At 42.6% G+C, this 9,989-nt stretch overlaps 1 pseudogene; it reads left to right on the top strand.

The window, feature by feature from the left end:
- Positions 1-2,289: 2,289 nt before the first annotated feature.
- LOC119258218 (heterogeneous nuclear ribonucleoprotein A1-like) lies at positions 2,290-3,243 on the top strand (annotated as a pseudogene).
- Positions 3,244-9,989: the final 6,746 nt, after the last annotated feature.

Genomic DNA, 9,989 nt, shown 5'->3' with positions numbered 1-9,989 from the left:
TTTTCTGATATCTGCATTCTAAATTCAATGCCACCATGAAGCTTCAGCGTGAGGTAGGGAAATTGGGAAAGTTGGATTCAGCATACCTTGATTTGAGTTTTGGTTTTATCATTTAATCATTGTTTGAGAAAAGTTTTTAGCCTTTCTTGCCCCAGTTTCCTCGTCTCAGAAACTGAATCATAAACATAATACATAACTTAATTACATCCATGTGAGGTGAAATGAGATGACAGATGTGAAAACTGTAAAGTCTAAAGCTCAGCATAAATGTGTTTTATTACTATAATTATGATGACGGAAACATAAATAAACAGTGTCAAACAACATTTACTTCTTTTTAAGACTGTGAATCTGTGGTTTCCTAATCTTCACAGCCACCGTATGGGAGTGTTCAGGGAATATCACCATTTCTCTGAGGAGGAAACTGAGGCAGAGAATATAAAATGACATAACTGACAAAAGAGGTCATACAACTGGTTGGTGGCAAAAGACAATTAGGCTCCAGGACCACAGCTTTGCTTCTTGATCAGTTCTAATCCTAAAAGCTTGATGTGAAGAACATCATAGATTAGAATATGTCCACAGATGGTGGTTAGTTCTACTCCTAAAGCTTCTTCAGTATTATTCTAAATTGAAAAAAAAACCTGTATTTTGGAGGTAAAATGATTCCAAATGATTCATGCATTCACAATCCTCCAGCAAAATCATGGTTTTAAAATTTGCCCTAAAAATCAGATGTTAAAAGAAATCAGAATGACATCCAAATAGAAACTCTATGCAAAGAGAAATTCTGGAAGGGAAATGTTTAAACATACTGCTCCAAAAATCTAAGGAAGGAAGAAAGCAAAGCAAAACTGTGTTTAACTGTTTTTGTGTGTAAACTGTTTTTGTAAGTATGTGACCTTAACCTCTGTGAAGTCCATCCTATTCCTCCCTCTCCCCTCCCTGCAAACCCTTGGGGAAAATGTCGGTGTTTCAATTGATCAAAGAGTCACACAAAGCCTGCACTTAAAACAGATAAGATTCTGTGGTGGAATTTCAAAAGCAGCAGGCAACAATTTAATTAGCTTTAAGTCAATAAATCTCCAGAACCTCAACAAGTTAGTAAACCAGAAACCTCTCTAGTAATTATCAGAAAAAGATTATTCCCATAGATCCTTGATGCCTAACACTAGGCAATGCCCAACATGGAATATTTATAATTTTCTGACGATGACTAACAATGAAGAATGGCATTAAAATGCATCAGAGCTAATTCTGCCAGAATCCTTGACTTAGCAAGAACTCATACAAAAGGATAAACACACCCAGGAAGATCCCAACTGACACACGGTCAAAGGAGAGACAATTAACAAAATAATTTCACAGACGCTTTGAAAATTTTTTTCTCAAAAAAGGGAGTGCATGAATATTTTATGTAGGAAAATGTTAATCTTGGTGGGAGCAGGTCAAGCTGTGTTAGTCCTATACATGTTATATATAACTACTCATTATATGTAATTCTCTCACTTGAATAATTCCTCACACTTAGCAGTCTCTGAATCTGCCCCCAATCTCATTTATGATGCTAAACTGCATTGGGATAAAAGGTGATTTTTAGCTTCAGTGAAAGTACCCTGATTTGAGAATCTGTAAGAATTTTGATCTAAGAATCTGAGACAAGCATTGTAACAGGTATCCCAGGTACCCTTCAAGGATACAGAGTACCCCCTGAACCCACTCTGTGCTGTATAGTTCAAGTCCAGCAGAAACACCTCAGTGCTTTAGGGCTTGCCCCTTGCTACCTATGGAAAGTAGAAGGGAGGATTTCTTAAAGGATTTCTCCTTGCAAAATCATAACAATAACCTCCAAATTTCAGGAGTGGCTGGTGGCATGTTGTTTTTCCTGTATTCTTTTAGGATTATTCTTACCACCTTAAACGTTTAGGTTTTACACACTAGTCTTGCTGATCTAGATTAGATTTGGGCCTGAGTGATAGAAAATATAAAATAATAGCTTCTTGAATGAGATAGAAGAGACAGGAGGTGGTAAAGGGCAGGTGTGATGGATCCCAGTAACCCAAAGGCCCCCTGTCCTATGACTCTGTAGTACCCAGCCTCAGCCTCAGGCTGCGGCCAAAAGGCATGTTCCAGGCAGTAGGATGGAGGGAAAGACAAGGAAAAGAAATGGGGTGCAAGACACACGGTGCCTTTGGAGAAAGGGTCACTGTGATGGTTCTAAACTATAGCCACACTTTCTGCCCTTGGGCACCACCAAGTAAGCATCGTTACTCCCCTTGCACGGCCATCATGTCTAAGTCAGATTCTCCCAAGGAGCTGGAGTAGCTGTGGAAACTCTTCATTGAAGGTTTAAGCTCTGAAACAACCGATGAGGGTCTGAGAAGCCATTCTGAGTAACTTGGATCGCTCTGTCTATGTGTTAATGAGAGATCCAAACACTAAGTGACCAGAGGCTTTGGGCTTGCCACTTACGCCGTGTTGGAGGAGGTGGCTGCAGCCATGAATGCAAAGACACACAGGTGGGTGAAATAGTGGTGGATCCAAAGAGAGTTGTGTCAAGCAAAGATTCTCAAAGACCCATTTAGCTGTGAAAAAGATTTTTGTTTCTGTCATTAAAGAAGACACTGAAGAACATCACCTGAGAGATTATTTTAAGCAGTTTGGGAAAATTGAAGTGATTGAAACATGGCTGATCAAGGCAGAGGCAAGAAGAGAGACTTCGCTTTTGTGACTTTTGATGACTGAACATGACTCTGTAGACAAGACTGTCATTCAGAAATACCATACTATGAATGGCCACACCTGTGAAGTAAGGAAAATCCTATCTAAGCAAGAGATGGCCAGTGCTTCATCCAGCCAAAGAAGTCAAAGTGGTTCTGGAAACTTTGGTGGTGGTAATGGAGGTGGTTTTAATGGTAATGACAACTTTGTTCATGGAGGAAACCTCAGTGGTTGAGGTGGCTTTGGTGGCATCCATGTGGTGGATAGGGTGGCAGTGGGGATGGCTATCATGGATCTGGTAATGATGGAAGCAGTTTTGGTGGTGGTGGAAGCTACTATAATTTTGGCAGTTACAATCTTCAAATTTGGACTCCTGAAAGGAAACTTTGGAGGCAAAAGGTCTAGCAGAAGCTGGTGGAGGCTAATACTTCCCAAACCACAAAACCAAGGTGGTTCAGCAGCTGCAGTAGCTACGGCGGTGGCAGGGAACAAAGTTTAGTAGCAAAGAGAGCCAGAAAGTGAGAGAACTACAGGTTACAACAGATTTGTGAACCTCGCTAAGCATAGGCGTGGTGGCAGGGTCTTATTGCTGCAAAGAAGACATGTTTCAGACAATTCTCATGCTTATGGGCAAAAAATTCAAGCACTGTATTTGTGAATAATTGTTTAACAGGTTATTTTAATTTCTGTTCTGTGGAAAGTGGAAAGCATTCCAATAGAGCATTTTAATGTAGATTTTTTTTTTTTTTACCCATGCTATTGATTGCTAAATGTAATTGTCTGGTCATGACATTGAATAAATGTGTCTTTTTAAAAATGTGCTTTGTAAAGTTAGCCTACTCTGAAGCCATCTTGGTCAACTTTCCCAAAAATGTGAAGGTGGAATTCCTTCAGGGTGGTGCCAGCTTCCATTTGAAATTTATTTATAACCTGTTTGGGCTGAGAAGCCATTGTTTGAAGAAATCTTGGTAGTTGACTGCCAGTTATTGTGTTGTGACTTGGAGTTCACCATTAAAAGGGTCACCCAAGCAGAGTTATGGAGTTTATTTGGTTATTAATGGTTATTGGCATTTCCTGTACAATATATCTAAGTTGAATTATTGTAGCAGATAAAATCACAGATGGGACTGGAGCCAGTGTGTCATCCATTATCATGTGTAATCAATAAAGGATTTAATATCTTCTTGAAAAAAAATTGAAATATAGCCATAAATCCCTTGACACTGCCATCAAGTGGGGGGTGTATATGTTCTCTCCCCTTAAAGCTGGCTCCACCTTTGGGAAGTGACAGTGATGTGTGATTTTCCAGGTAGGTGAAAATGGGGAAGGGAGTGAGGACCTTCAGAGAGGGACCCTGGGCAGTTGTTCCAAGATTCATTCTTAGAAGCAAAGCGAAAGTACCTAGTATTTTATGAATAGCTAATTTTTTTTAATTTGGCCAAATGAAGAGGAATATTATATGAAATCTTATGTGTTTTTGATGACAAAATTTCAGCAAAGTAACAAGACTTCATAAATAAAAAGCACTTATTTCACAGGAAAATATTTATGCAAATTTTAGTAGCCCTGCTCTTACCTTTAGGTTTAAAATACATGGATAAGGTCTGAACTAGGGTTCACTTAGGTTTAAAATACACTTATAAGGTCTGAACTAAGGTTCACTTAGAAAACCATGGATTGAGTGCCATCGAAAGGGCACTGCTGGGAATACTCTTCCCAAACTAGGGACATGCTGGCAAATGCATCCAAGGCAGAGTTCCCTTCTTCAAGGAACTCATGACACACCAATGCAATGTTGCCATACAAAGTGATAAGTGACATTTCAAAGAGGTAACATATATCCTGCTATGGAGCCCTGAGGGAGGGCAGTGCACTTGACAAAGCAAAAGATGAACCTCCAAAGATCACGGACCTTGAAGGACCTCCTCTTAGCAATTTCCAAACAGTCCTTGTCCTTGGAGTTGCTGTTCCTCCCATTTTCTTCAGTCCCTTTACCCATGTCTACCTTTGTCTTACTTCAACTACTTTAGCTTAGCAAGTGGCAGTGAGAAAACTATTTCCATCAATGTGACTGTTTGGTATCACAAGGTACTTATGTCTGCTGATGCAGGTAGAATCACTGCAGTACAAATAGTTTAAGAACAAAACCTATTAAATCAACTAGCATGAACACGTAGCAAGGGCTGGAGGTCAAATTGCTCCCATCCCACCATGTTCACGAAAGCTGTTGATAGGCATTTGCCTCCCCACCCGTTGGTTCTAATGGCTAAGAGAGCTTCAAGAATACACTTTATGAATGCATTTTCTTGCAATCAGAAAATGAGTTGTTCTCCTAAGCACTTTAAAATCAGATGGGCCCTTTTCCTCCTTGCTAGTATAGAAAGGCTAAAACTTAGCTTTTATTCTTTTGGGAGCTCCAGCTGGGCCTGAGAATTAAACAGACATAAGTTAATGGGCAAAAAGCATAAAATTTTGCTTTTGGATATAATAGACATCTCCACAAGAAAATGAAGATTCAAAAAAGTGGCAAAGAGAGATGCTTTCAAGCTAACTTGAACAATAGGGGCAATTGTGGAAAAGAAACTAAAATATACAGGGCAGCTAGAGGACAATGAGAGTTGCTTTAACAAAGAGTTTGTATGGAACTCTCTCGAACTTGACTCCTCATCTCTGGTTATAGGAATGTTCTGGTATAGGAGGGGCATCTTTCACACTGAGCTTTAGCTCCTACTTTCAGAAAGAGGAGTGAGAACACACTTCTCGCAGCTGAAATCTTTCAAGTGTCTTTAGTTCCAAATAATCATAATCGTTATGCCACAGTGACATAGTTTATCTAGTAATCAGCTTGTTTATGCTAGTAGGTCACCCAAGGTAGGTGGCAAATGAGGCTGAATCCCAGCCCTCGCTCATGCACTATACCTGCACCTCTGTGTGGTTCTGAGTCTTTCTGCAGGAATTCATAGCTGCTCCTTCTGCATTCTGTCCTGCACTTCAGGACAGAACCCTTTAGGGGTTCATTTATGACACAGCACCCTGACTTTCACATTGAGCAGATCTGAAGAGGCTGGTATATCCCTGGCTTGTCACCAAGTGCTTTGCTTCCTTTACCATGTTGAAAACACTCCTAGCTTTCATCTTACATCTGCCAAACTAGGTTTTCTTTTCAACTTGGTAGCTATTTCTCCCAATATTTTGCCAAAACTTGTTGAGGGATTATAGTCACTTTTTTTACATGTTGTTTTGTCAAACTAGATTGTTCCTTTTAACCAATGAGCAATGTTTTCTTCATATATATTATTTTTTACATTTTTTCTATTATTTCTACTGTTGTTTCCATTGTAATTGAGTGCTTCTTCAAAACAGCACTTTTTAACAGTTTTTTGAATCTATTATATGGAAATATTGGAGTTAATCATCTCATCAAAATACCTCAATACAAAATGTAAACATAGAAGCAGTAGAACAATTGCTACTGCCAAGGACAAAACCTGACACAAATGTTGGGGCATAGCTGTTACTGCCATCTGTCGGTGGTAGCAGAGTTTCTGCTCCAGAAAGTAGTTTTGCTTCTATCTGTGATGGCTTGTCAGTTACAGTTTTGTAACTATAAGAGTTTCCATATATAACTATAGGCATGTTTTACAAGACACACTGGAGTGAGAGCCACTGTTTTATAAGTACTTAATTGTTTGCATTCACTGTGCTTAAGTAGACACACTGTCAATTTTAAAATAATTGCATTTTTGTAAAAAGAACATTATAGTAGCTGAATGTGTCTTGAAAATTTTGTTAACACACTTAAACCACTATCCTAGTCAAATTTCGATCTATTCTTTTTTTATATACATAAAGAAGATTCCACACCATATATAGCAAATAATTTCTGGATTAACTTTCAGTGAAAATGTATTTTTTTTTCCTGATGATTATTTGCCTCTTTTGATGTTACGATGTAAGCTCATTTTTTTCATTTTGAATGTAATGAGGTCCGTATTTCTTCTAAGAGCCTCTCCTGAGTACCACATATTTCTGGTTTAACAATTCCTTGCTGTGAGTTCCTTTCCCATGGGAGTTTTTGCCCTTTTTTTGCTGTGCTCCCCTCTGGACCTGAAATATATGTGTCACACATTTTAAGTCCTGTTAGTGAGAGTATTTGTCACTCTTGCCTCCTCTTATTTGCTTGCAAGTTCCATCAAGGCCACAGTTTTTTAATCCCCAGTGGCACCTACCTCATTGCCTTGACAGGTAAGGTTTTAATAAATATTCACAAAAGGAAATAAGTCCCTAACTATTTCCTCACAGCCTTATGTTCCATTTACTCTTCATCTTTCTGGGTCTCTTTTAGTCTTTCTCTAAGCACTACAAAAGCTCTTCAGAAGTGGAGTAGGCCAAGTTGTTTATTTTGATGATGATAGCTATTTCTAATTTGATCAGTGTCGCTTCATAGTGAGCACCAGTGCATGTTCCTTTTAACAATACTTCCACTGAAATCAGGTGCTTAAAAGTTTATATTCAGGGGCCTCCCTGACGGCTTAGGGGTTAAATGTCAGTGCTATCACTGCTATGGCCTGAGGTCAATCCCCAGCCAGGGAGATAACCCACAAAATGCCCACTCGACTGCTGCTCCTCTTCAAAGTGTATTTCAGTAAATCCACCTGTTCTGCTCCCCACTCTGTCTCTGGTGAATCCTCTTACCCTCCTGCACTTCTAGCCCACACCCCATTTCTTCTAAGCAAAAATAAAAATAAATGTTTGTTTACAAATAGCACCTTCTATGTTTTACCCAAGAATCCTGCCTGACATTCTCACCCAGATCTCTTGTTTTGTTTTTCTAACCCATTTGGTGCCTTACCTTAGTTTCCACTCATTAACTGGCCCCCGGGATTGCTGGTCCGGTTTAGAGTGTTTATTTTGGCTCTGACTTTGCATTCCTAGGGGACTTGACTTTCATATTTACCTGTCTGTACATTGCATCACAACTTTCAGCAATGGAAGACTCATTCCTCTGTCTCCTCCCAACCCACAGATGGAATGAAGGGCTTCACCAGTCTCACCTGACCCAGAAAGGCAATTGCAAAAGACTCCTCTAAGAGAAAATTATACCTCCATTCCCTCCACCAATGGACATGGTTGCTCCTTCAGTGTTTGGAAGAAGTAGGGGGATTGAGTCGGTTCTATCTCCTACGTGAACTATAGTACCTACTTAAGCTTTTATCTTAAATGTAGTTCTGGACTTTAGAAGCAAGTGTAACAATCCAAGGTGAAATGTTGACTATTAGGGGTACAAGATGTCTGGAGCTGGTGTGAGTCACACCTTCCTTGGGAGTGCAATCGCCCCAAATCCACCTCAGCGGTTCCTTATTCTCACCTTTTCCTTCCTCTGCTCCTGAGTCACTGTCCTGTAAATGTTTCCATTTTCGAAGGGGCGGAGCAACATGGCGGAGAGGAGCCGCTGCGAGTAAGATCTCCCATTAAAAAAAGTGAATAGGGAGGAAAAGCGGCAGGTCCCAGTGAGAACCCGGACACGGAAGATAAACGGGTGACTCCAGCAAACTGCCCAAAGAAGAAAGTTGCCATAAAAGAGGACCAGAAGGGAGGGAAGCGCAGAACCCTGCTCCCCTCCCCCGCCCACAGAGGCGGCACTCTCCGACCGGCAGAGAGGAGGAAACAACAAACCAAAACGGCCCACAAGAACAAACGACGCAGCAAGCGGGACTGTGCGTGGAAAGGAACTATTTCAGCCACCACACCCCGTGAACGGGAGCTGAGGCGAACCCTGCAGGATCCGCCGCGGCGGTGAGCGAACGGCTCCGGGCGCCATTAGAGAAGAACAAAGACCCCGGGAGACGCGCACACAGCCCGGGCTGCCGGTAAGCTGGCGCGGATAGCGGCGCGCTCGGCGCGCTTGAAAAGCAAGTGCAGACCAGGATCGCGGCTGCCCAGGTCCCCGCGCCTGCGACCTAGGCTTGGGAGACGACCTAGGCTTGCGGGGAGGCGCGGAGGTCCTCACTGAGGTGAAGGTCCCTCCCTGAGTGAGCAGGAACCAGGCGTCCAGGCACGGGAGCGGTGCAAAAGGCGCCATTCCCGCGCCACTGAACTGGGCTACAGCCCGCGTCCTGGAACTGAGGGCTTTGGAACTGAGACCCGGGGCACGAAATTAGGGGCGTGGGTTCCCCACGACGGTGGGGCACAAGGCAGACACAGCACCCCAAAGCCGTTGAGGTGTACCCTACCATCCCCGCTCTGCTCCCTGTCCCACGGGGTGGAAAATCAGCTCCCCAAGGGCTCTAGGAGAGATCTTTGGCGCCACCTAGCGACTTGTAGACAGCACAGGCTCCTGAAGGAGCTAGTGGCCCGCTGGGGAGTTAGCCCACACCCGGCCCCTTCCGAACAAGTAGTCTGAGCCCACAGGGAGAGCGAGCACCCACAGCCAGGGCAGACCAGGCGCGCAGAAGAGTGTGCCTGACACCGGACGCGCAGGGAGTGTGTCCCACATCACCATTTTAGAACAGGGACATTTCTTCAGTAAAGACTACCTGCAGAAGGCTTCCTCAGGAGCCAGAGGTGAGCGGGGGAAGTTCGCCCACGCCAGACCCCCTCTGGCCTGCAGTCCAAGCCCAGAGGGGGAGCAGGAACCCACCGCCGGGGCAGACCAGGCGCACAGGGGAGTGTGTCCCCACATCGACATCTTAGGACAGGGACCTTTCTCCAATAAAGACTGCTTGAAACTGACAGATGACTCCAGGAGGAACCAGAGGGGAGAAGAGAAGCCCACCCAAGATGCCGGCCAGTCCCAACAACACAGTGTCCCAACGCATACGGCAAATTAGAAAACAGACAGTAGGGAGGAGAAGAACCACACGCAACCTAGCAACTCTCCAGAGAAAAAGCACACCACAAAAAGAAAACCAGCCCCCAGATTGCAACGACAATAACTTGGAAGAACTTCTGAGCCTTCCAGAAAGAGAATTTAAAATTGCCGTGATTAAAAAACTGACAGAAGTCATAAAGGAAAACAATGATAAGGGAAAAATAATCAACGATCAGAAGAATGAAATTGAGTCCCTAAAGAGGGAAGTAAAAGAAATGCAGGAGATCAAAGAATTAGTGGAAGAACTAAAGAATTCTGGGAAAAGCAATGAAAGCAGAATTGATGAAATGGAAGAACGAATAAGTGCTCTTGAAGACACAGAAATAAAAAGAACCAAAACAGAAAAGGAAAGAGAAGTACGAAGGAAAAAGAATGAAGAAAGACTTCGGGAACTATC

Source organism: Talpa occidentalis, unplaced genomic scaffold (genome assembly GCF_014898055.3).
Source record: "Talpa occidentalis isolate TD23 unplaced genomic scaffold, MPIMG_talOcc4v2.1 talOcc4.4, whole genome shotgun sequence".
Taxonomy (NCBI): domain Eukaryota; kingdom Metazoa; phylum Chordata; class Mammalia; order Eulipotyphla; family Talpidae; genus Talpa; species Talpa occidentalis.
The sequence above is the reverse complement of the archived record's forward strand: the minus strand, read 5'-3'. Positions and strand labels throughout refer to the sequence as shown.